At 36.8% G+C, this 21,287-nt stretch overlaps 1 protein-coding gene across 2 annotated transcripts in view; it reads left to right on the top strand.

The window, feature by feature from the left end:
- NPFFR2 (neuropeptide FF receptor 2) overlaps window positions 1-21,287 on the top strand; it is a 120,307-nt gene that overhangs the window by 3,745 nt on the left and 95,275 nt on the right. Inside the window, exon 1 of one of the 2 annotated variants that reach the window (XM_015138555.3) lies at window positions 18,259-18,471. The exons of the other annotated variant lie outside the window; for it this stretch is intronic. The gene's annotated coding sequence lies outside the window, so the exon portion shown is untranslated. Of the gene's footprint in view, window positions 1-18,258; window positions 18,472-21,287 lie in introns of those variants that run through there. 2 annotated transcript variants of the gene reach the window in all.

The following is a 21,287-nucleotide window of genomic DNA, read 5'->3' as shown; positions in this document are numbered from 1 at the left end:
GATAAATGTTAATCTTGACAATAAAAGAGTGAAAACTATTTTTTTAAAATGAGTGTAAGAAGTAAGAAGGGAGGGAGTAAAAGTGAAAGGAATTACTAAACACCAATTAAAGTATACCAGAAGCAAATAATTATATTCTTCTTCTGCGTTCCATATAAAGCAAAAGAAACAAAGACTAGAGATTTCTTAAATAGACATTGTTCCTGTTTTCAGTATAATACATAAAGATTTAGTTAAAGAAAAGATTGGAGCATTTGTTATGTGCCTTTTTTTTTCTCAGGTCTATTCTTGCCATTCTCTTCATTTAATCTCTCTATCACATAACTATGTTTTCCAGGCTTCCATGCTGTATTAGTCCATTCTCACACTGCTATGAGGAAATATCCAAGATTGGGTAATATATAAAGGAAAGAGTAAAGTTTAATTGACTCATCAGTTTCACATTGCTGGAGAGGCCTCAGGAAACTTACAATCATGGTGAAAGGCAAAGGAGAGACAGGCACCTTCTTCACAGTGTGGCAGGACAGAGTGAGTGCAAACTGGGGAAATGCCAGATGCTTATCAAACCATCAAATCTCATGAGACTTACTCACTATCATGAGAAAATCAGGGGGAAACCACCCCCATGATCCAATTACCTCCACCTGGTCCTGCCCTTGACACATAGGGGCTTGTGGGGATTACACTTCAAGATGAATATTTTGAGAGGGGACACAGTCAAACCATATCACATGCCAACTTGTCTTCTAGTTGATTTAGTCAGGGGAAGGCACAGGAAGACTAGAGGGTAGAAGGACCCAGAATATTTCTTCTCTTTTCTTTCTGTCACTCTTGGCATTTCCTGTACCATCTGCATCCCCTTCATTGCTCCGGTTCCCCCGTGAAATTGCCCCTTCCTCTGTGGTCTCAGCTCTCACTAAACAGGCTCATTATAGTTCTAGATTTTGCTGGGTGGCCAGCCCCTGAACCTTGCTAATATGAAATTCTCTCTTTGATTCTCTAGTCCTAGAGGTGGTAGTGACTTCCAGCTCATCTCTGTTTTCTTTGCTCTTCCATCACTTGTGTAACTGATTCGTGATATTAAATTCCTTCTGATTGAAGTATCTCAAGTGGTTTGAATCCTGGCTTATACAATGAGTAGTAAATCTCTACTGATTTTTAAAATAAATTTTATTTTTTAGAACAGCTATATATTTACAGAAATATTGTGAATAGGGTAAAAGAGTTCCCATACACCCTGAATCCAGTTTCCCCTATTGCTAATAATTTTATATCGGTATGTTACATTTGTAATAACAATCAAACAATATTAATACATTATTATTGACTAAAATAATTTCATTCTATTCAGATTTCCTTAGTTTTTATCTGATATCTTTTGGAAAAGTTGTCAGAATAAAAATGGAGTCACTAGTATTTAAAAAAAATAAAAAATACCCTGACAAATAGCACTGTGGAAGGCCATGAAGAGAGGGTTCTCATGCTTGTATATCTGATAACAAAACTATCACAAGATTGAAAAATACACAACCTTGTGCTAAGGCCCTTACACAAACAAATGCAACAACATCTGCCCAGCAACTGCTTCTCCAACCTCTAACTGGTATCACCCTTATTATTGATTTGTAGCCAAATAATTCGTAGATAATTATTTCAAAACAAGTAATTCTCCTTATTTTTTCCTTCTTTACCTCCCTGAATACACACAGTTTACTATAGTTTGCATATTCCCATTTCAGTGTCCTATTCTGAAATAAACATCATTTTCTTTCACATCATTTTCTTTCTCTCTGTTTGTTATTTAGGTTGATGCTTTTTTAATGTTCCAGGACATTACATTACATTCAGTTGTTTCTTTTGACTCTTTCAGTGTGGACAGTTTCTTCAACTTTACTTCTTTTGAATAAACTAGGTAGTTTTGAGAAGTACTGATCAGCTCTTTTATAGAATGTCCACCTAGTGGAATTTATCTGATGTTTCTCATAATTAGACTGAATTTTGGGGAAGACTGCAAAGGTAAAAACGTCATTTTCATCATATTTCAAAGTCCATGCTATCAACCTGATTGATCACCACTGATGTTTACCTTAGCCACCTTGCTGAGGTAATGTTTGTCAGGTTTTTCCGTCCTAAAACTGACCTCCTCCTCTTTGCATACTGTACTCTTTGGAAAGAAATCACCATGTGCAACTCACACTTAAGAAGTGCAGGTCTCAGCTGATTTTTTTTTTTTTTTTGACATAGAGTCTTGCTCTGTCACCAGGCTGGAGTGCAGTGGTGTGATCTCAGCTCACTGCAACCTGCGCCTCCCAGGTTCAAATGATTCTCCTGCCTCTGCCTCTTGAGTAGCTGGGTCTTCTACAGGTGTGCTCCACCACGCCCAGCTTTTTTTTTTTTTTTTTTTGTATTTTTGGTAGAGACGGGGTTTCACTATGTTGACCAGGATGGTCTCGATCTCTTGACCTTGTGATCCGCCCACCTTGGCCTCCCAAAGTGCCGGGGTTACAGGCGTGAGCCCCTCTGCTGATTTTTAATCCTATACCTTGCCCTTAGGATTAAAGAGAATGCTGCTTAATGGCACAGCAGCATGGAGAGCCTCAGTCTATTCTAGAGAATTGTTGGTGACCATCTTAGCTGTGAGCTGCTTCCCTTATGTAATGTAATTGAACTACAGTATTTCTGTGGCTTATACCACAATAGCTTTGTACTAAAAGGAATTACCACTTTTCCTAATTAAAATTAAAGAATTCTAAGTCAGTCAAAAGCTCCCTCATCCTTTAAAGAAGAAAGGATGGGATATTAGAGTCATATAATGTTTAAAACCTCAAAATTCCCTTTCCCTGGAAAGGACAATTAGATATTCATATGGTAGAATTGACCCGTTATCCTCACATGCCTAGTGATAAAAACCTTAATAGCACAAGAGGTTCCAATGAAACAAATATGTCAGATCCACTGATCATGTAATTAGCAATACAGACCAAGTTCTCAGCTGCTTTCTTGGAAAAATAGTAGAACTATAGTCCAAAAAGTAGTTGCATAATTTAGTCTCCTATAACTGGGGACAGTGGTGGGATGATCTTCAGCTTCTTAGCTTTTAGTACGACTGTTGAAGCAAGCAGATTGCAATTCTGCCACGGTGAGCATGCTGTCATTAGTTTTGGGAACAAGTAGCTTTCAGTCAGTCAAATTATTCATAATCATTTCAATGCAATATTTCTTTTGAGGGTTTTTTCCAAATTATTCCCTTCAAAAAGTGCTAACAACCTCAGTTGCCAGGCATAATGAAACGATAATATAAAGTAAAAGTACCTCCTGTTAAATTTTACATGTTACTACACTGGGCACTGAGTCAAATTTTTCATCCAACAAATATTTTCTGAACAGGTTTAATGTGCCAGAAGCTGTTCTAAGTGCTAATGGTGTATAGGGAAGTGCTCCTCAAAGTGCCAGTCCTCAATGGTCATTAAAATACAAAGACTAGAATTGACAAAGGCTCTTGAGATGTCTGTGGCTTCATCTGTGGTTTTCGACCATCTTCGTTTTTGATTCCAGGGAGGTTTCCCTATTCTCTTGCATGCATAAATATGTATTTCATACAATAGTTATTATATTCTGATCATTAATAATCTTTTTTTAAAGAGACAGAGTGTTTCTCTGTCATCCACACTACAGTGCAGTGGCATGATTATAGCTCACTGCATCCTCAAACTTCTGGGCTCAGCCTCCCTCCTCAGTAGCTGGGACTATAGGCATGCACTATCATGCCCAGCTAAGCTTTTATATATATATATTTAGAGACAGAGTCTCACTATGTTGCCCAGGCTGGTCTCCAACTCCTGGGTTCAATCGATCCTCCTGCCTCAGCCTCTCAAGTACCTGAGATTACAGGCATGAACCACTGCACTTGGCTCAATAATCTTTTTAAATGAGAGGGTGTTTGGACTATGCAATTACAAGACTCCCAAAATGAAGTTTTGTGATTAGAGAAAAGCATTCCTACCTATGCTTTTCTATTCTGCTTTTCTTCTTTTACTTCTTAAAAATTATGAAAAAGACATGTCACTGCTTTAAATCATACTCTTTCTAATGGTATGAAGGGTTGACTCTCACTAATTTTCTAACCCTTGCTTAATAATAAAAACATGATTTCATGGAATATACCTAAAAGCATTAGTAAAAGTTCAAGATCAAGAGTGCATCCATTAGGAAACAGGGCCAAATAGGTTATGCCCAGCTTTTTTTTTTTCTAGCTCTTTTATATTCCATTTTTTTCTGAGATCATTATTTTATCAAAACTACCTTTTCATTTTTCCAGAATCAGTACTTAAAATGGATTTTTGCTCTTTACACCAATTATTATTTTTTGCTCAAATAAATTACAGTTCACTTTGTGCCCACTGACACTCTGATTGTTGGATATTAATTATGCATTAAAAAGTCACTAATTTATTTTCATTCTCATTGATAAACTCGAGGACATAAAATTATTCTGAAGGTATTCTTTTTTTGAGAGGAAATACCTTTACCTGAGCAGTGTCTTTTGATGTAGCTCTCTAAATTTTAAATATTATAGCAAATAAATTAATAAGACAAATGATCATGTGATGACAATTTCATAGTCAATACTAATTTGCATATATAGAGATTGTTTCATTGATTTAAGTGAAATTGCTATAATAGTTCACACAATCCAATAATAATATGTAGCTCATTGTCTGGTATGGTAAAGTCTTTTGCTATTCCCCAAAGAAAGTAATTTTATATTTTTCCTAAAAGGTAGTCTTCAAAAGCTGTGCAACCACCTTTTTTTTGCAATGCTAATATAATCATCTAATATTGAAAACATCCATCTGAAAAGTCTATCTTTATGATGAACTCAATAGATATCTTTTTTAGACAGAAATATTTAAACCAACTTTGTTTCTTCTTCAAATTGAGAATACTTACATTTATGTAATTCTTTAGAACTTTTGATAATTCTTTTGTTATCAAGAATAAAACACCTTAGAGAATAAATAGGTTGACCAACTAATCTTTTAGTTTCCTGTTTAATGTAATCAAAATGGAACAATATGTCATTTTAAAATAATTTTAGTACATATGTTTCACTTTAAATGTCTCAAAAGGAACTAGTAAGCAATAAGGCCTCCAAAATTATATATAAATAAAAGATGTTTTTAGTTATAAGGCATTAGTTAATAATTTAGAGTGAGGCCAATATTTGAATAGAACATCTTGATTTATCACTGGGTCAGACAGAAGGATATTACTAAATGATAACTAGTAATTGTTGTCAGGGGGGGCCTTCTACAGAATTATATGTAAGTTGGTTATAAATAAATCACTTCTCTAAAAATATGTTAAAATAATCTAATTAAAATTATATTAAAATTTCTTAACTTTCTATTTTTATCACCTAACATTTATTGTTGCAAATGTACAAAAGGGATAAATATTAGATAATTGTTTTCTTAAATCACTTAAAATGTTAGAGTTCTGCATTTGCATATTGTTAGGAACTCTTCGTGGGCACAGTAAGTAATTCTAAACAAAAATTCCCCTATGTTCTTTAAGTATAGTAAGTCAAATAATAACATATTACATGTAATGAATATCTTTTTAAAATGACATAAACCTTATTCAAGTCTGCCAGAAAAACTGATCTTTGGTGATTGGTAACAAAATACTTTAAGGAGGCAAGGATTCAGAAGTAGAACACTTTCTTCGTAATAAACCCAGATATGTTATCCATCTTGCTTTGTGATTTTTTTTTTTTTTTTGAAACGGAGTCTCGCTCTGTCACCCAGGCTGGAGTGCAGTGGTGTGATTTTAGCTTACTGCAACCTCCACCTCCTGGGTTCAAGTGATTTTCCTGTCAAAGCCTCCCGAGTAGCTGGGACAACAGGCATGTGCCACCGTGCCCGGTTAATTTTTGTATTTTTAGTAGAGACAGAGTTTCACCATACTGGTTAGGCTGACCTCAGGTAATCCACCCGCCCAGGCCTCCCAAAGTGCTGGAATTACAGGAGAAAGTCCACTGCAAATATCTCTTTCTACAATATATTTTAAAAGAAGAAAATAGGTATATAATAATATTTATCAGCCAGCTATCTGGTAGACTATTATGAAGACTAATGGGATACTGTTTACGCTGTAATGACAACCATTTCATCTAAATTAAAGTAGCCTGCATTCTACGTCTTTCAGAGCTGAGTGGTGGAGAGCATTATTCATTGTTAAGTATATAAATGATTTTCCTTCAGATTGTAAGAAAGGTAGACATAATCTTAGAAGAGAGAGAGAAAGACAGGGACACTTGTGATTATTACTTACCATATGGCTAAAATCCATCAATAACAAATTTTAAAATTTATAGCTACAGTTGGAGATGCTGTTCCACATTATATGCACTAACTCACTTAATGATCACAAAAGCCTTATAAATAGATATTGCTATTATCCCCATTTAACAGATAAGGAAACAAAATCACAAAGAGGTTAAGTAACATGTCCAACATCACAAAGCTAATAATTATGGAACTAGAATTCACATCCAAGTAGTCCTGCCCCAGAATCTTGGCCTTAACTATGATGCTTAATTGTTTTTATAACAAATATTACTTTTGTCAAAGTAACTATATACTGAAGAGTCCACATCTATCCCTATTTTAGAAACTTTCTAAAATACATTAAGGACTCATTATATGCCAATAATAATTGTAAGTGCTGGGTATTCAAAAGTGACTAAATCAGAAACTGTGGAGCCTGTATGGAATGAAGGAGGAAGGTAAATAAAAAATAATGATGAGATGTGATAAATTCTGATAGAAGTATGGATGACGTGCTAAAGGGGCACAAGGGAGTTGTACTCTAGTTAGGGAAAGTTCAAGACCATAGAGCAGCATATGCAAGTAACCAGTCCTGAGAGTGTGAATCTTTTAGAGAAGCATGAGTATGAACTCACAATGGCTGCAGCATAAAGCTCAAAGATGACTGATGAAAGAAGAGGATGGAAAAGAGGCAGGGGATAAATCGGAAAGTATGCTGTATCTAATATTTTTTTTTTCGTCAGAAAATGTTTAAAATGGCTAATTTTCTTATGGCAAACGTGATCCTCCTCTGGCATTTCTCCTTTTGGTTAATAGCACCCTAACCTACCTCTTTGACCAAGACAGAAACATTTGAGGCATCTTCACATCCTCTTATTTTATCATATTTTACATCTAATGAGTCTCCAAGTTCTGCTGATTCCACATCCTCCATGTCTATAGAGTTTTTCATCCATCTATACTACTCTCAATCTAGGCTGCTACTTTCTTATTTTCTTACTGTTTTTAGAGCATCTTTTGAAGAAATTCCCTATGCTTGGCTCCTCCTCCAATACACTGTATGTTTAATAAGAAGCAATCAGCTTAAAAATAACAATCCAATCACATCATTACTCTGCCTAAATATTCCATGGCTCCCTACTGCCCTCAAAAAAAATCTTCAAATTCTTGGCATAGTCTGCTATTCACCATCTGGCCAAGTATGTCCTTCCAACCTATGCTTCTATAGTACGTAATTCGCACACACTGAATTCAAATGTGCTGAACAGTTATTCTAATACAGTTGTAGAATAGCTCAGTGGTTAAGCAATGTTTTAATTTTTTTGTTTACTGGTTAAGCATTTCTCTCATCTCTATACCTGTAAATACGTTGTTCTGTCTTCTTAGAATACTCTGTTTCTACCCAACTGTTTGCCTGATAATTTCTTACTCACACTTCAATATTATTTGATGTGCTAAGCACTCTGAAAATAGAGTAGTCAAAATGTCACCTCTTCTAGGGGGTCTTTACTCCTGAAGGACTAAAAGAATCTTGTTTAATCCTTCGATAGTGCCTTTATTATACTAGCTATTAGGGGGATGCAATTTTTCATGTACTTGCTTCTGAGCACTGAAGGAGAAACATTATTTGTGCTTACTGTGCTCTGGAAATACAGTAGATGCTCAGTAAATACTTGTTGAATAAATAATATTGACCAACTTAAGAAAATGGTTTATTGGCTTAACTATTACCATCTGCCCAATTACTGGTAACTTCTCAAGATATTTTAAGACTAGCAAAAATTAGATATCCTTGCACATTTACTCATTCCTTTACCAGATATTTAATGAGATTCTACTATGGCTTGACACATGGCTAGGTTTCAGGGATAAAGGCAACAACAACAACAATAACAAAACATTTAGTTCATACTACTGATGTCTAAAATCAGGATTTCATGTGCTAGCAATCCCTGATTTTAAAATAATGATATAATTATTTGTTAAAATAGCAAGACATTCAGTTAAGAACTAAGGTATTAATATATTTTGTAAAAATCGATTAACTTGCAAACCCATGTACATATGCTTAAGATACGCATAGTATTACACAAATAGAGACTGAATTTATTGCAATAACACAGTACAGGCTTTGCATGTTTTTGTATATAAGGAAGGACCAAACTTAGCTAATTCCTGAAGCTAGAAATACTTGACAAGAATAACTCAACGCAGATACACCCAAGTGTGCAGACACACAAACACACGTGCTGGATTAAAAACCAGAATAGAGGCCAAGTGCAGTGGCTCACACCTGTAATCCCAGCACTTTGGGAGACTGAGGCAGGTGGATCACGAGGTCAAGAGATACAGACCATCCTGACCAACATGGTGAAACCCCGTCTCTACTAAAAATACAAAAATTAGCTGGGTGTGGCGGCCTATGCCTGTAGTCCCAGCTACTAGGGAGGCGGAGGCAGGAGAATAGCTTGAACCTGGGAGGCAAAGGCTGCAGTGGTGGAGATTGTGCCACTGCACTCCAGCCTGGTGACAGAGCGAGACTCTGTCTCCAAAAACAAACAAACAAACAAACAAACAAACAAAAAACAGAATGGAGTATAGAAGGAACAGATAGAAGTAAATGATGTCTTGATATATCTGTACTTATTGTTGGTTTACCTGAGAGCTCAAAAGCAGAGATTGGAATAGGAGCTTATCAGGTGTAGTTGTATAGGTACATGCTCGAAGAACACAGGAGAGATTCTTAGGCCTGTGCCCTAGGATATTGATTTCCAGTAATTTAATCTTTTCTTTTTTACTCTTCTCACCTGGAAGAAGAGGAAACTGAAATATTTGATATTTGCATTTCTTTATGACTCTCCATAGTCTATATTTGCTTCGCTTTGATCCACACTTGATAACCCTTCAATGGCCTTGCCTTCACAACCCTTCAATGCCTTTCTCTTCGTCTTCTCTAGGCACCTGATGTTAGGATGCCCTTTTTATAATGCTTTCTTTGATTTTCATGAAATTGAACACATTATTTACATACCTCTCCAAAGTATCCTCATTTTTTTTCCCCAGAAGTATCTTCCTTCTCCTACCATCTAGGCATCCCTCAAAGCTGTTTACAGAAACTTCTCTTTTTAGTTTTCCCCTTGATTAGTTGACTCAACCCTGTAGCTTCAACTAATACCTCTATGTGAGTAACTACCAAAGTCTAAATTGGAAATACAATCTCTCTGGCAGTCACCAATTCTATATATCAGCTGCTTACTTGGTATCACTATCCATCTCTCCTGAATTCACCTTAAATTCAACCTGTCTAAAACTGAAGAAGCATCTTCTCCAGGGTGTATGTCTTCCTCCTCACTTTCTTTTTTATGTTGATGGTATTGGCACCCTCTAGTTACTAAAACTCCAAATCAAGTACGGGAGTCACCTTAACCTCAATTGCCAATTCCTGCAGCATGTACCTCCATCAGATATCCTGTCTCCACCTCCTCATTTCCATTTTCACTGCCTCTTTTTAAAATAAAGTTCTCTCACCAAAACTGTACAAAATCCATTGCCTGTACCCACTTCCACATTTAACTGATTTTGGTTACTGCTCTTCTTAACTTTGTTCTCTCCCTAGAATTTAGTGTGTAGCATGTTTAGGTAAGGCTCCTTCATAGCTAGTCTCAGCTATAGGGACTTACACAGCTGGTCTCAGCTATGGGAATTTCTCACTTCAGGTCCCAAGCTATAGTCTTCATACCATGGGAGGAAAGCACACACAAATCATCTCAAGTTATGGATAACCCAATGAGTGTAACACACTATAGAGATGCAGGGAATAACTAATAAGTTCTTCAGGACATAGTCATTTTAGAGAAGTTAAAATTTCTTTCTCATTCTATGACTTCAAGAAATGAATCTCAAATAAATCCATTGTAAACAAATCCAATACATACAAATAACAACAATATTTTGATTACTGATTACACTGTTAACTAATTCTTTTTTCACGTCCCTATCCCTTAAGTTTCTGCATTAGGGTATTTGTCAAAAGTATAGCTTAGTTTATGCAGCTTAAAATGTTAGAAGGAAAAGCACTAGATCTGGAATCGGAAAATATCATCACTTCTCTTTCTGAATCGTGGTCAGCTGTGTGAACTTCCTCAACTTTCTGAGCATCTCTGAGTGCGTACACACACACACACAAACATATTAGTAATACAGATATAATGCCTGTCCTGATTATTTCTCAGAGCTGTTGGCAGGATCTAATTGGACAGATGTAAGAAGATATTCAAATGATCCCAAAGCAGACTAATCCGAATAAATCACCTGAGAGACTTCTGAGGCTCCCTGGCCCTCATCCTTATTTTCAAAGGCACTCTAGGTGATCTGCCATTTGGAAACCATGTTATACAAATTGTAAATGCGGTTGAAAATTATTATTGTATTGCCAGCTACTACAATCTCTAACATTTTCCTTTGCAGGTCATCAGTCATCATAGTTTCTGAGTTCAATAGCATTGTAGACCATCTTTGGATTGCTTTTAGTTATAGAGTTTATATAAGCTGCCATCCTAAATAAAATTTTAAAAGCTTTTGATAACAAGTTTCAGCCTTTATTCCAAGGGAACCTTTCCTTCTGGAAGAGGGCTGATAAATAGATTTAGTCATATTAGATGATTAGAGCATTCTGTAGTCTAAATTAACAACATAAATCCACTCTTCACTTATTCACAATGGATTAAGCTAAATTATTGGTACGTCAGAAAACCCAGAAACATATTTTAGAGTTAATAAAATATATTGAATGACAAAATACTTCTCACTCTAATACTTCTTGGTACTTCTGAATATTACCTTTCCAAAAACTGTAAGGTTTTTGTTTCCTACGCATTCACTGTAACTGGATAATATATATTTCCAGAGGTAGCTGCTTTAATTTTATCTGTTACATAATTGTTATTGCAATTTGGTGAACCATGATGTTTTTAAGACAGTGGCTTAAATATAAGAATGAGCTACTGGAATAAAAACCAAGCATGAAACTAGAACTTACTTCTTTGCATTACAAACAACTAGAAATTTCTACGAGTAACATAGAAATTACTACTTAGAAAGGTAGAACCAAAGGTTAGGTATAACATAAAAGAGAGGTTAACCAGAAAAGAAGTCTAATGATAGCTTTTTAAAAATTTATTAACATCCTTTTGTAGTATTCAGCAAAGGATTAATCACATCATGGTGACACATAAAACAAGGTCAAACCATTTTCTTTGGAACAACAATAAAAAGAAACTAGAGTATTTAGAAATGAATTTCTTCCAGGTGCTTCAGCTCCTCATTGCTTTGACAGGGTCCCAAGTCAGCACACCAGGCACTCATGATCAGGCTTCGATTAGTTTCCACACCATTCATGAAAGGCCCTCCCTGTAATCTATGTGAATGAATTTCAATTTTCCTTGTGTTAGCAAGACATAATGGATAATCACTAGGGCTTGCAGCTCAGACAGATTTTGGGTCCAATTCTGTCCCTGTCACTTACTAGCTGTGTGACTTGGGTACATATTAGCTTCAGTAAGACCTTGCTGCACCAAGTGTCCTCTGTAGAACAGCAGCATTATCACTACCTGGGAGCTTGTTGGAAATGCAGACTCTCAGACCCAGCTTTGGACCACTGAGTTGGAATCTGCATTTAAAAACAAAATCCTCCACTAAAATTGGCATTGAAATTTAAGGATCATTGCTGTAAGCCACGGTTTCCTCATCTTTAAAAATAAGGTGAAACAGGGTTTAAAATCCTTTTAAAAAGTGCTTTACAGGATTAAATGGGGGTAACAATTAACAAGAGCTTAGCATGATACATGAAATATGAGCCTAGAGTTAATATTATCAATAATTTTCAAAAGCACTTTTTGAAAATTGCCCATTTTAAGGGATATTATTTCCATTTTAAGGAAAGTAAAGTTTAAGGAATTTTAATAACATCATTTGGTCATATACTGGTAAATAAAGCCACCAGGACTTAAATCTCCATAGTGTGGCCACACATTTGTATATTATACTCAGATGTACAGCACAAATATACTTTCCTCACTTTTCTGTGATTGATGATATTCTTTGTAGTGGGAAGGATTGGAAAGACAAAACTTTGACATTTATGTACTTATAATGTTACAATCTCTTCTTATTTGCATAAAGTAACACCTTTTGTTCAATGCATTGTTCTTTTTTCCCTGCTTCCTGCTAAGGTGGTATTTTGTCCTTCGGAGGTTAAAATAAGAAAGGGCCTTTCTGCCTTTCTGCCAGGAAATGACAGGTGAAAACTGGTCCCTTCATCTAAAACCAGTACCTTCTGGCCTTTCAGAGAAATGTGCCTTATTCTACTGCTGGGTGCTGACTCTGATTGCCTAATTCCTGTGCACAGTGGCTTTTTATCCTGACTCAGACTCTCTCAGGACCTCTGTATTTCCTCAGTGGAGAATGTGGATTGGTTTGGTTCAGCTGCGTTTCATACCCAGCTTGTGGAGAATGAGGAATAAGACTTCAGACTCACCGATTTGGCCACTTCCTCCACCAATGCAGCTCTATCCCTCCCATGTTCAGTTGGCTGTGTTGCTGAGCTCCAAACAGTGGGCACTTCTCAGTGTTCATGACAAGCAACTGCAAAACCCCCCTCCCATTGCTTCTGAGAGCAGTTGTGCAGATGGGTACAATTCACCTACAACTCACGATAGTCCTGATCTCAGAAAGGTATTCAAGTACTCTCTCTACTTATTTCATACAGTCTGTGCTTTTACCAAACCAAGCTAGGAACTGTTTTTGTACAAGCCTCATGGTTCCCTAGCTCCATAGTTTGCCATAGTGTTTCCTTTGCCTGAAGTATCCACCCTCATCCCCGTCTGATGTGTCCAAATGGTACTAATTCCATGAGACCCAGTTCAAATGTCATGTCCTCGATGCCTCTATATGTGATAATATTTTCTCTTTGACTCCAAAGTTCTTTCTTTGGACTATGTAGTTCCTATCTTACATGTCTTGCCTCTTCATAACAGACATAAATAAAAGCTTCTAAGTTCAAGAACAGTGTTTCATATGTTTACCTAAGTTCTACCTACTCTGCATCAAAAAACTAGCACAACTTTACTTGATGGTAGAGAGTCAATGAATATTATTGAGTGACTGAAGCCAGCTTTCAGAAAGACTAGAAAACAGCTAATATAGAAAAGCAGGAAGACAGTTTTCTAGACTGGGAGTTAGAATCATAGGCTCTTACAGCTTGAGAAATACTAGTTGAATCTTTTCATAGCATATTATTTGAAAAAACGGAAGCCTATGTAACTAAGTAAGGATCCAAAATGAAAAGACTGGGCCAGATTCTAGGGCTTCCATTTTCCATTCTGGTGTCTTTTTCAATTATTTTTTAATTATACAAACCCTATAATAGATAAAAATTTTGAAAAAATGTATTTATCCATGATCATGACTCCACAATAAATGAATTGCTATTATTCAGATGCTCATTTCAGCATTATCCATAAGAATATATAGTTTTGCATAGATAATCCTGATTCACCTAAAATATCATGTTTGCTTTATTTTCACTTAATATTATGCTACATTCCTTTCTCTTTGTTATTATTGTTACTATAATTAAAACTTTTTATGACCACATAAATTTCGTTGAATTAATGTACCAGAGTGCTCCTGGTTTCCCACTAATTAGTTAAAGCTAATACATAACTTTCTCCTTGTAGTTTTTATTTTTAATGTTTCCAATGGGTATATTTCCAAAGATGAGTTTTCTAAATCAAAATCTATAAATATCTTCATTGATTTTTTAATCTACACTATGAAACTGTTTTCCAAAAGTGTTGTTTTTAAAAGGATTACACTACTTTTACAATGATCTGACAAGCATGTGTTATTGTTAATTTAAATAGGAAAATGGTACTTGAATGTTACTTTAATCTGCATTTTCCTGATTATTAACAATGTCTACTTCTTTACTCTTTGTAATTCTACTAATTGAGAAGGTATCATTTATCTATGTCTTTTGCCTTTTGGCTATTCTTAACATTAAGTCTTTTTTATCTTTGATGCAATTTTTAAAATTAATCTGCTTTTTGCCCATCAAGAAAAAAATAAACAAAATGAACAGCAACACTGAGTTCAAAACAAACAAACAAAAAAAGGATCAGAAATGACCACAATTAAGGTTATAGTCTTCTCTGTCCTTCTCTTCTATTGCCCTCCCACTAGTCACTTCTCTAATTTCTGTTCTTTTCTTGAGTCCAGGTTTGCTTTCTTCTTCCTGTTGTGCTTTCTTGAACTGTCTTCCCAAAGCTTCCATGTGGTTTGCAATATTCTGCTCTTTTGCAAGGCAACATATCAGTTTATCCTCATATTCCTTAAGGTAATATTCCCCAAGGTGGGGTACAAGGTGACATACTATTAGTGGAATGTAGGATAATTTAAAGTGCTCTATAGACAAACTTTGTAAAAATTAATAACATTTTATTTAATGTATATTATTATCTACTTCCTAATTATATCAAGTGACACTGATTTTTCCACTTCTGTGAAGAATTTATATATAAAGATACTTAATAACATATATTTTTTGGCATATGGACTTTTATCCCTTTCTCATGTAAAAGGAATACAGAGGTAGGCCAATCCAAACTGGAGATGAAGCTTTCTAGGGCTATCAAAAACTCAGGTTCCTTTCATCCTGTTTCTCTGCCACTCTCAGCATGTGGTATACACCCCATGGTTCAAGGTGGTAGCCTGAGTGCCACCATATTTAAGCTAGCCATGAGAAGAATGTATGGCAGTGTCATCAACAGAGCTAGAGTATGTTTTGGGAAGAAGACCAGGATTCTAGTTTTAGACATGCTGAGTTTGAGGAGATGTTGACACAGACATTAACACTGTCAAGTAAGAGTCTCGTACTTACAGAGAAAATCTAGACTGGAGATGTAAATGTGGGGATCGCCTGCATATGCATGCTAATTAAGGCCAGTGGTGTGGATAAGAATGCATAGAAATTAGTGTAGCGTAAGAAGAGAAGTAAATCTAGCACTGAGCCTTAAAGAAATACCTATGTTAGGCTCGGCGACATGGCTCATGCTTATAATCCTAGCACTTTGGGAGGCCAGGGTGGGTGGGCTACCTGAGCTCAGGAGTTTGAGATGAGCCTGGGCAACATGTGAAACCCTGTCTCTACTAAAATACAAAACTTAGCCGCGTGTGGTGGCACATGCCTCTAGTTCCACCTAGTTGGGAGGCTGAGGCACAAGAATTGCTTGAACGTGGGAGGTGAAGGTTGTAGTAAGTCAAGGTCATGCCACTGCACTCCATCCTGGGCAATAAAGAGAACTCTGTCTCAAAAAAAAAAAAAAAAAATGAGCACAGTAGCTTACGTCTGTAATCCCAGCACTTTGGGAGGCCAAGGGATCATGAGTTCAGGAGATCAAAATAGTACTAGCTACTAAGGGGGGCTAAGGCAGGAGAATCGCTTGAACCTGGGAAGCGGAGGTTGCAGTGAGCCGAGATGGTGCCTCTGCACTTCAGCCTGGGCGACAGAGCAAGACTCCATCTCCATCTCAAAACAAACAAACAAAAAAACAAAAAGCAAAACAAAGAAAGAAATACCTATGTTAAATGGCTGTGTAGGAAAATAAAAATTTAAAAACAGCCTGTAAAGGATACAAAAAATGAGTAGCCAGAGACGCAGGGTAAACAAACAAAAAATAGGGGATTATGAGGAAATATATGCCAAGAGGAGGAACTGTTACACATAGAAATCAAGCTGTTCAAAGGTCAAATAAGATGCAGACTGAAAAACATCCATTGTATTTCATTGTATTTCTCAACATGGAAGTATTGATGATTTTTGCAAGATTGGCGAGGGGGTCTAACTGGAGTGGGTTGCTAAGTGGATGGGAAGTGAGGAAAGGCAAATCGACAGATTGGACAGCAGAATAGTGCAGTTGTTCCTGAGAAGGAATGATGTATTACACTTAGGCCTTGAAGGAAAACAGTGGGATTTTTCATATCGTTTTGTTTTAAATGGAAGATCTTAACATATATAAAAGCCAGGAATAATTCATTTCACAAGGAGAGAAGAAATATACAAGAGAGTGTGAAAATCCTGAAAATATGGGAGAGGGTGGGAAGAAAAGCTCACCATTGTAGACATGGGCTTTAGCTAGGAGAAAGAAAGACAACCTTCTCTATTAAAACCAGTTATAGCAAAGAATGATGAATGAAAGCGTGGAAGTTAAAACAGGGTTTGTAGGTGTTTACAGGAGAAGTACTCAGGGAGAGGTGCATATCAGGTCCTTCCCTAGTTTTATGTAATTTTCTTCTGCTTATGGATACAGTCTATTGTTTTCAGTGGTGGTGGAATAGTAGGGGTGGGGAGCAGGAGAATAGTTCTTGCAGTGTGTTGTTTCATGATACAGAAATGGAATCATAGTTTAAATGATTGTTACATAAGTTTTATATTTCTTTTAATTTGTAATAGAATCCTAGCAAGCTAGACATTACCTCACTGTCTCATCAAAAGCATTGCTATTGTTTTCATTCATTTTAATGACTTATTTTTCCAGTGGTATGAGGGATTATGTAGAGCAATGATCCACAATTATTTTTGCACTTTGATTTCAGAATCTCAGGTTGAATACAAAATGCTTTTCTCTTCTTAGTTTTATTTTACCCAACTAACTTATTATTCTATGCTATGACTCCTGTATTATCTCTTTAATATATTTTTCTTTTCTATGACTTTCTGTGCCTTGAGTATCCTGATAAACTTTAGAGAAGTGGAACCAGTATCCTTACTTTGAACTTGGTAAAGTCTTGGGAGAAATACCCCTTCCTAAATCCTCAGTGTAATCATCATCCAGTTTTAAACACATCACACACACACACACACACACACACACACACACACACACACACACGTCAGAATCTGCAACTTTAATCCAAGACCAAGGAATCCTACTTTAAAAGGTCTGTCTCACCATAGGCTTTTTTTTTTTTTCCCCTGTATCCCACATGTACCAGTGATATAGGTGGAGAAATGTAGTAGATAAAGAAATGAATTTGGCTTCTGGAGCTGTTCTTTCATTTAAATACCAGTTCTGTCATCTTAGACAAGTCACTAAACCTTGGTTCCTCTGTGTGGATCGGAAATAATTATACACCAACTCTTCACAAACCTAGGGTACTCATGTGAGGATTAGCTCCAATAGGCTCCTCACAGGTTTTTCATGCTTGAAGCACCATTAATTATCCCCTTCTCAGTAACTGTATAAATCTCTAAGTTAATCCATTAAAGTCTAGTCATGTTCTCTCTGTTAGCAAGACCCAACTGGGCAGATAGTCCTATTAGGATCATTGTGAGTCTCCCCAGGGTTCTCCCCCTTCCATTTCTGATTATGCTGTGAATAAATTTCCAGAATTTCAGAGGGGTTTGCTTGCAAGCTAAAAGGTCTTTGCAAAGACTCAAAGAATAGGGTCTGCTTCAGACAGAGGGAGGGTTTGCAATATGCGATGAACCTCTCAGTCCCATTAGAACCTTAAAGATGATGATAGCTCACATTTAGTGTAATGCTTAATTTGTACAAGACTATTCCAGGCACTTTTGCATGTAGCCAGATAATTCTCAGATGACCCCTCTGATTAATATCATCATCATCTCTATTTTACAAACGAGGAAACTGAGGCACAGAGAGGCTAAATCACTTGTCCAGGATCTGGAGCCAAGTAACGGAGATGATGCTAGTCACACTGATGCTTCCTTTTCTTTGCTGCACTCGGATTCTGAGTTTCACAAGAATGTACCTGGGTGCCCATTAGCGGGATATGAATAGTTTCTTCGGAACCCCAGCGGCCAGCTGGTGCCTCCTGGAGAGTGACGTCTTATCTTAACGGGACAGGGAGGCGGGGAGCGAGCGCAGAGCACTCAGCGCCCTGCACCGCGGCGGGGCAGCCTGGAGCGGAGCAGGGAGCCCGAGGCTGACAGACGTCTGCTGGGGTTGAGCCGCCAGACCGCGAAAAGTAGCTGGAGCCAGAGCAGGGACAGAACCTGTTGCTGCGGACCGGCTTGGTGGATTCTGGTTCCCGCCGCCGACAGGGCTCGCCGGGAGAGGTAACAGCATGGGCCAGTCTGGCTGGGGGCCCCCGCGTAAGGGCGCGATCCCTCTCTAATGCCTAACGCTTGCCTTGATGATACATATTAGCGATTGGGGACTGACACCTTGGATTTTTCAAATCCCTTCCTAATTACACAGGCATCCCTTTGGTCACTGGCCCGACATTGGGGGACTTCTCTGCCCTGGATGTCTGCACCACAGATGGCTGTGGCCCCAGGCTTGCAGAGCAGGGACCTGGTCGAGGGATGTGGGGCGCTTTCTTAACCTTAGAGTTTCCCCCAAATCCTCTCCAGGGCTGTATTGTAACTTTGTTGAATTTCCTTAGCCGGTTTGAAGCTAGCGTGTTTCTAAACTGTTTTCATCCGTGATGCTTCTGAGCAACGATCTTTGTGTATCTGAGGCTTCATCCTGTGCATTTCCACTTGCTAGAAAAGCTAAAATGAGGTTTCCGAGCTGCGTCCAGGACATCAGAGTCCTTATTGAAGGCGTTTGGATAGGTTTTATCCCCTTCCGGGAGTGAGATAGGGTTTCCAGACAATACCATTTTAGTTCTTCCGCCAAACTATCAGGCATTTTCCAACAGTGCTGCCCTAGGTCAAATTTAGGGTCTGGAGGAGAGGAAAATGATCTGCTTCAAGCTATCATTCCAGTTAAAGACAGAACTACTAACTAAAAACCAAAAATACATTTGTTCATTTCCCATTTCCCCTCAGCTAGACTGCAGATCTTTGAAATATTAATTTATTTTTTAAAATCTTATTTATAACATAAATTATACTAAGATGGTGGTTTACTTTTTTTAATCCAAATATGCAAAGTTGTTGTAAACGTATATCTAAATTTCTAATTCCATTCACATCCAAATAACTTCCAAGTGGTAACAATTAATGAGAGGAAGTATGGAAAAATCAATGGCTTGTAAACTGTGAAGGACATATTTTTGGTTCCATCTGGATTTCTAATTAAACCATAATAAATTGAGTAAAATTATAATAATGATGAATCTAAGTTACGGTTGAATTTGTAAAATGGCTATAACATGCTCAAAAATAGTGCCATTATCATCAACAGAATGGTAATTGTATGCAGAATTCAGTTAGAATATTTCATCTGTTAAAAACGTCTATAGGTTGATCATTTTAAAAAACAGTGATGCAAAATAGTGCAGTAACAGTACTTACTGCACTGAATTTAAAGACACATATTAACATTAAAGACTGGCTATTGTAATAACAAAAATGTGCTTTCTTTATTGCTTGAAAATAGCAATATATCACTATCCTATTCTTTTCCTCAATATTTGTTTTTCCAAAATCCATACACCCCAGTAAGATCTTTCTACTAGCCATGATTTCTTCGTGTCTATAGAAAACTTCAGAGCATTTGAGGCTTAAACTTATTTTTGCTTCATCTATCTATTTGTCTGTTTTATCTGGCAGTTTTATTCTTGGTGCATTTTGTGAACACATTATAAAGTATCTAAAATTATATATTAGAAATTCGTTGTTTTATTTGTATGCTTATTTTATCCCATAGTTCCTATAAATCATACTACTCACCAATACTATCTTTTACAGATGCCAAAGACTATAGGTTGAATAAATATGAATTCACTATAAACAAATGAATGATTTCTTCCTGAAGTATCAGCTTATTTATTGTAGTTATTCTTTGGCTGTGTGTGTGTGTGTGTGTGTGTGCATGTGTGTGTGTGTGTGTGATTTTTTATGAGAATTCCATGCAAATGCCTCTGTGATATTATAAACCTTTTGACTGTATTGCATTAAAATGGATTTCCAGCTGTAATATGGAACACAAAATAAGGACAACTTCATGCCTTGAAGCTTCAGATACTTAAAAATAATAATTTTGTAAAATACTACCCTCCTTATTATGGAAAAAAGGACATTTATTTTAGCTAAATATTTTAAAACTGTCAAGCACATTCAAAGAAAATGGGATAAATATAGTCTCACATTCCTAAAACATATCTGGATTAGTCTATTCTCATGCTGCTATAAAGGACTGCCTGAGACTGGGTAATTTATGAAGGAAAAATATTTAATTGACTCAAAGTTCTGCAGGACTGAAGAGGCCTCAGGAAACTTACAATCATGGCAGAAGGGGAAGCAAACATGTTCTTTTTCATGTGATGGCATGAAGGAGAAGTGCCAAGCAAAAGGGGAAAAGCCCCCTATAAAACCATGAGATCTCATGAGAACTCACTCACTATCATGAGAATAGCATGGCAGTAACTGCCCTTATGATTCAATTACCTCCCACCGGGTCCCTCCCGGCAACACATGGGGATTACAAGAACTACAATTCAAGATGAGATTTGGGTGGGGACATGGCCAAACTATATCAATATTTATATAGTATTTTAATAATCTTAACAAATTGTTCCCTTAAACATGTGCATTTTATGCTTACCATTAACCTGATGTTAACAGTTAATTTTCCTTTCCTCTCTGTTTCCCTTTGATTTTAAGTTCTAGCTTTATGGATAAATTGGTTCTTAAATGAATTTTCCAATTGCCTTGAAACTGAACGTTAAGGCTTCAGGGAGACTTTCACTCCATTAGACTAGAAGGAAATGGAAATATACTACCCATACAAAAAGATGCAATGGTCACTGCAGCAGACAGCTGTTGAGAATGGTCTGGTATCCTTGCTTTGTGGAGTTTTCAAATACGAGACTTCTAAAAGTAAAGAAATTAGGTTTCTTCCCAGTCAGGCTTCTAACTGGCTCTGTGCCTCAGGCAAATCATTTAACTTCTCCATGTCTAAGATTCCTCAAATGTAAAAGGAT

Source organism: Macaca mulatta, chromosome 5 (genome assembly GCF_049350105.2).
Source record: "Macaca mulatta isolate MMU2019108-1 chromosome 5, T2T-MMU8v2.0, whole genome shotgun sequence".
NCBI classification, from domain to species: Eukaryota; Metazoa; Chordata; class Mammalia; order Primates; family Cercopithecidae; genus Macaca; species Macaca mulatta.
This window is presented reverse-complemented; position numbering and strand designations above follow the sequence as displayed.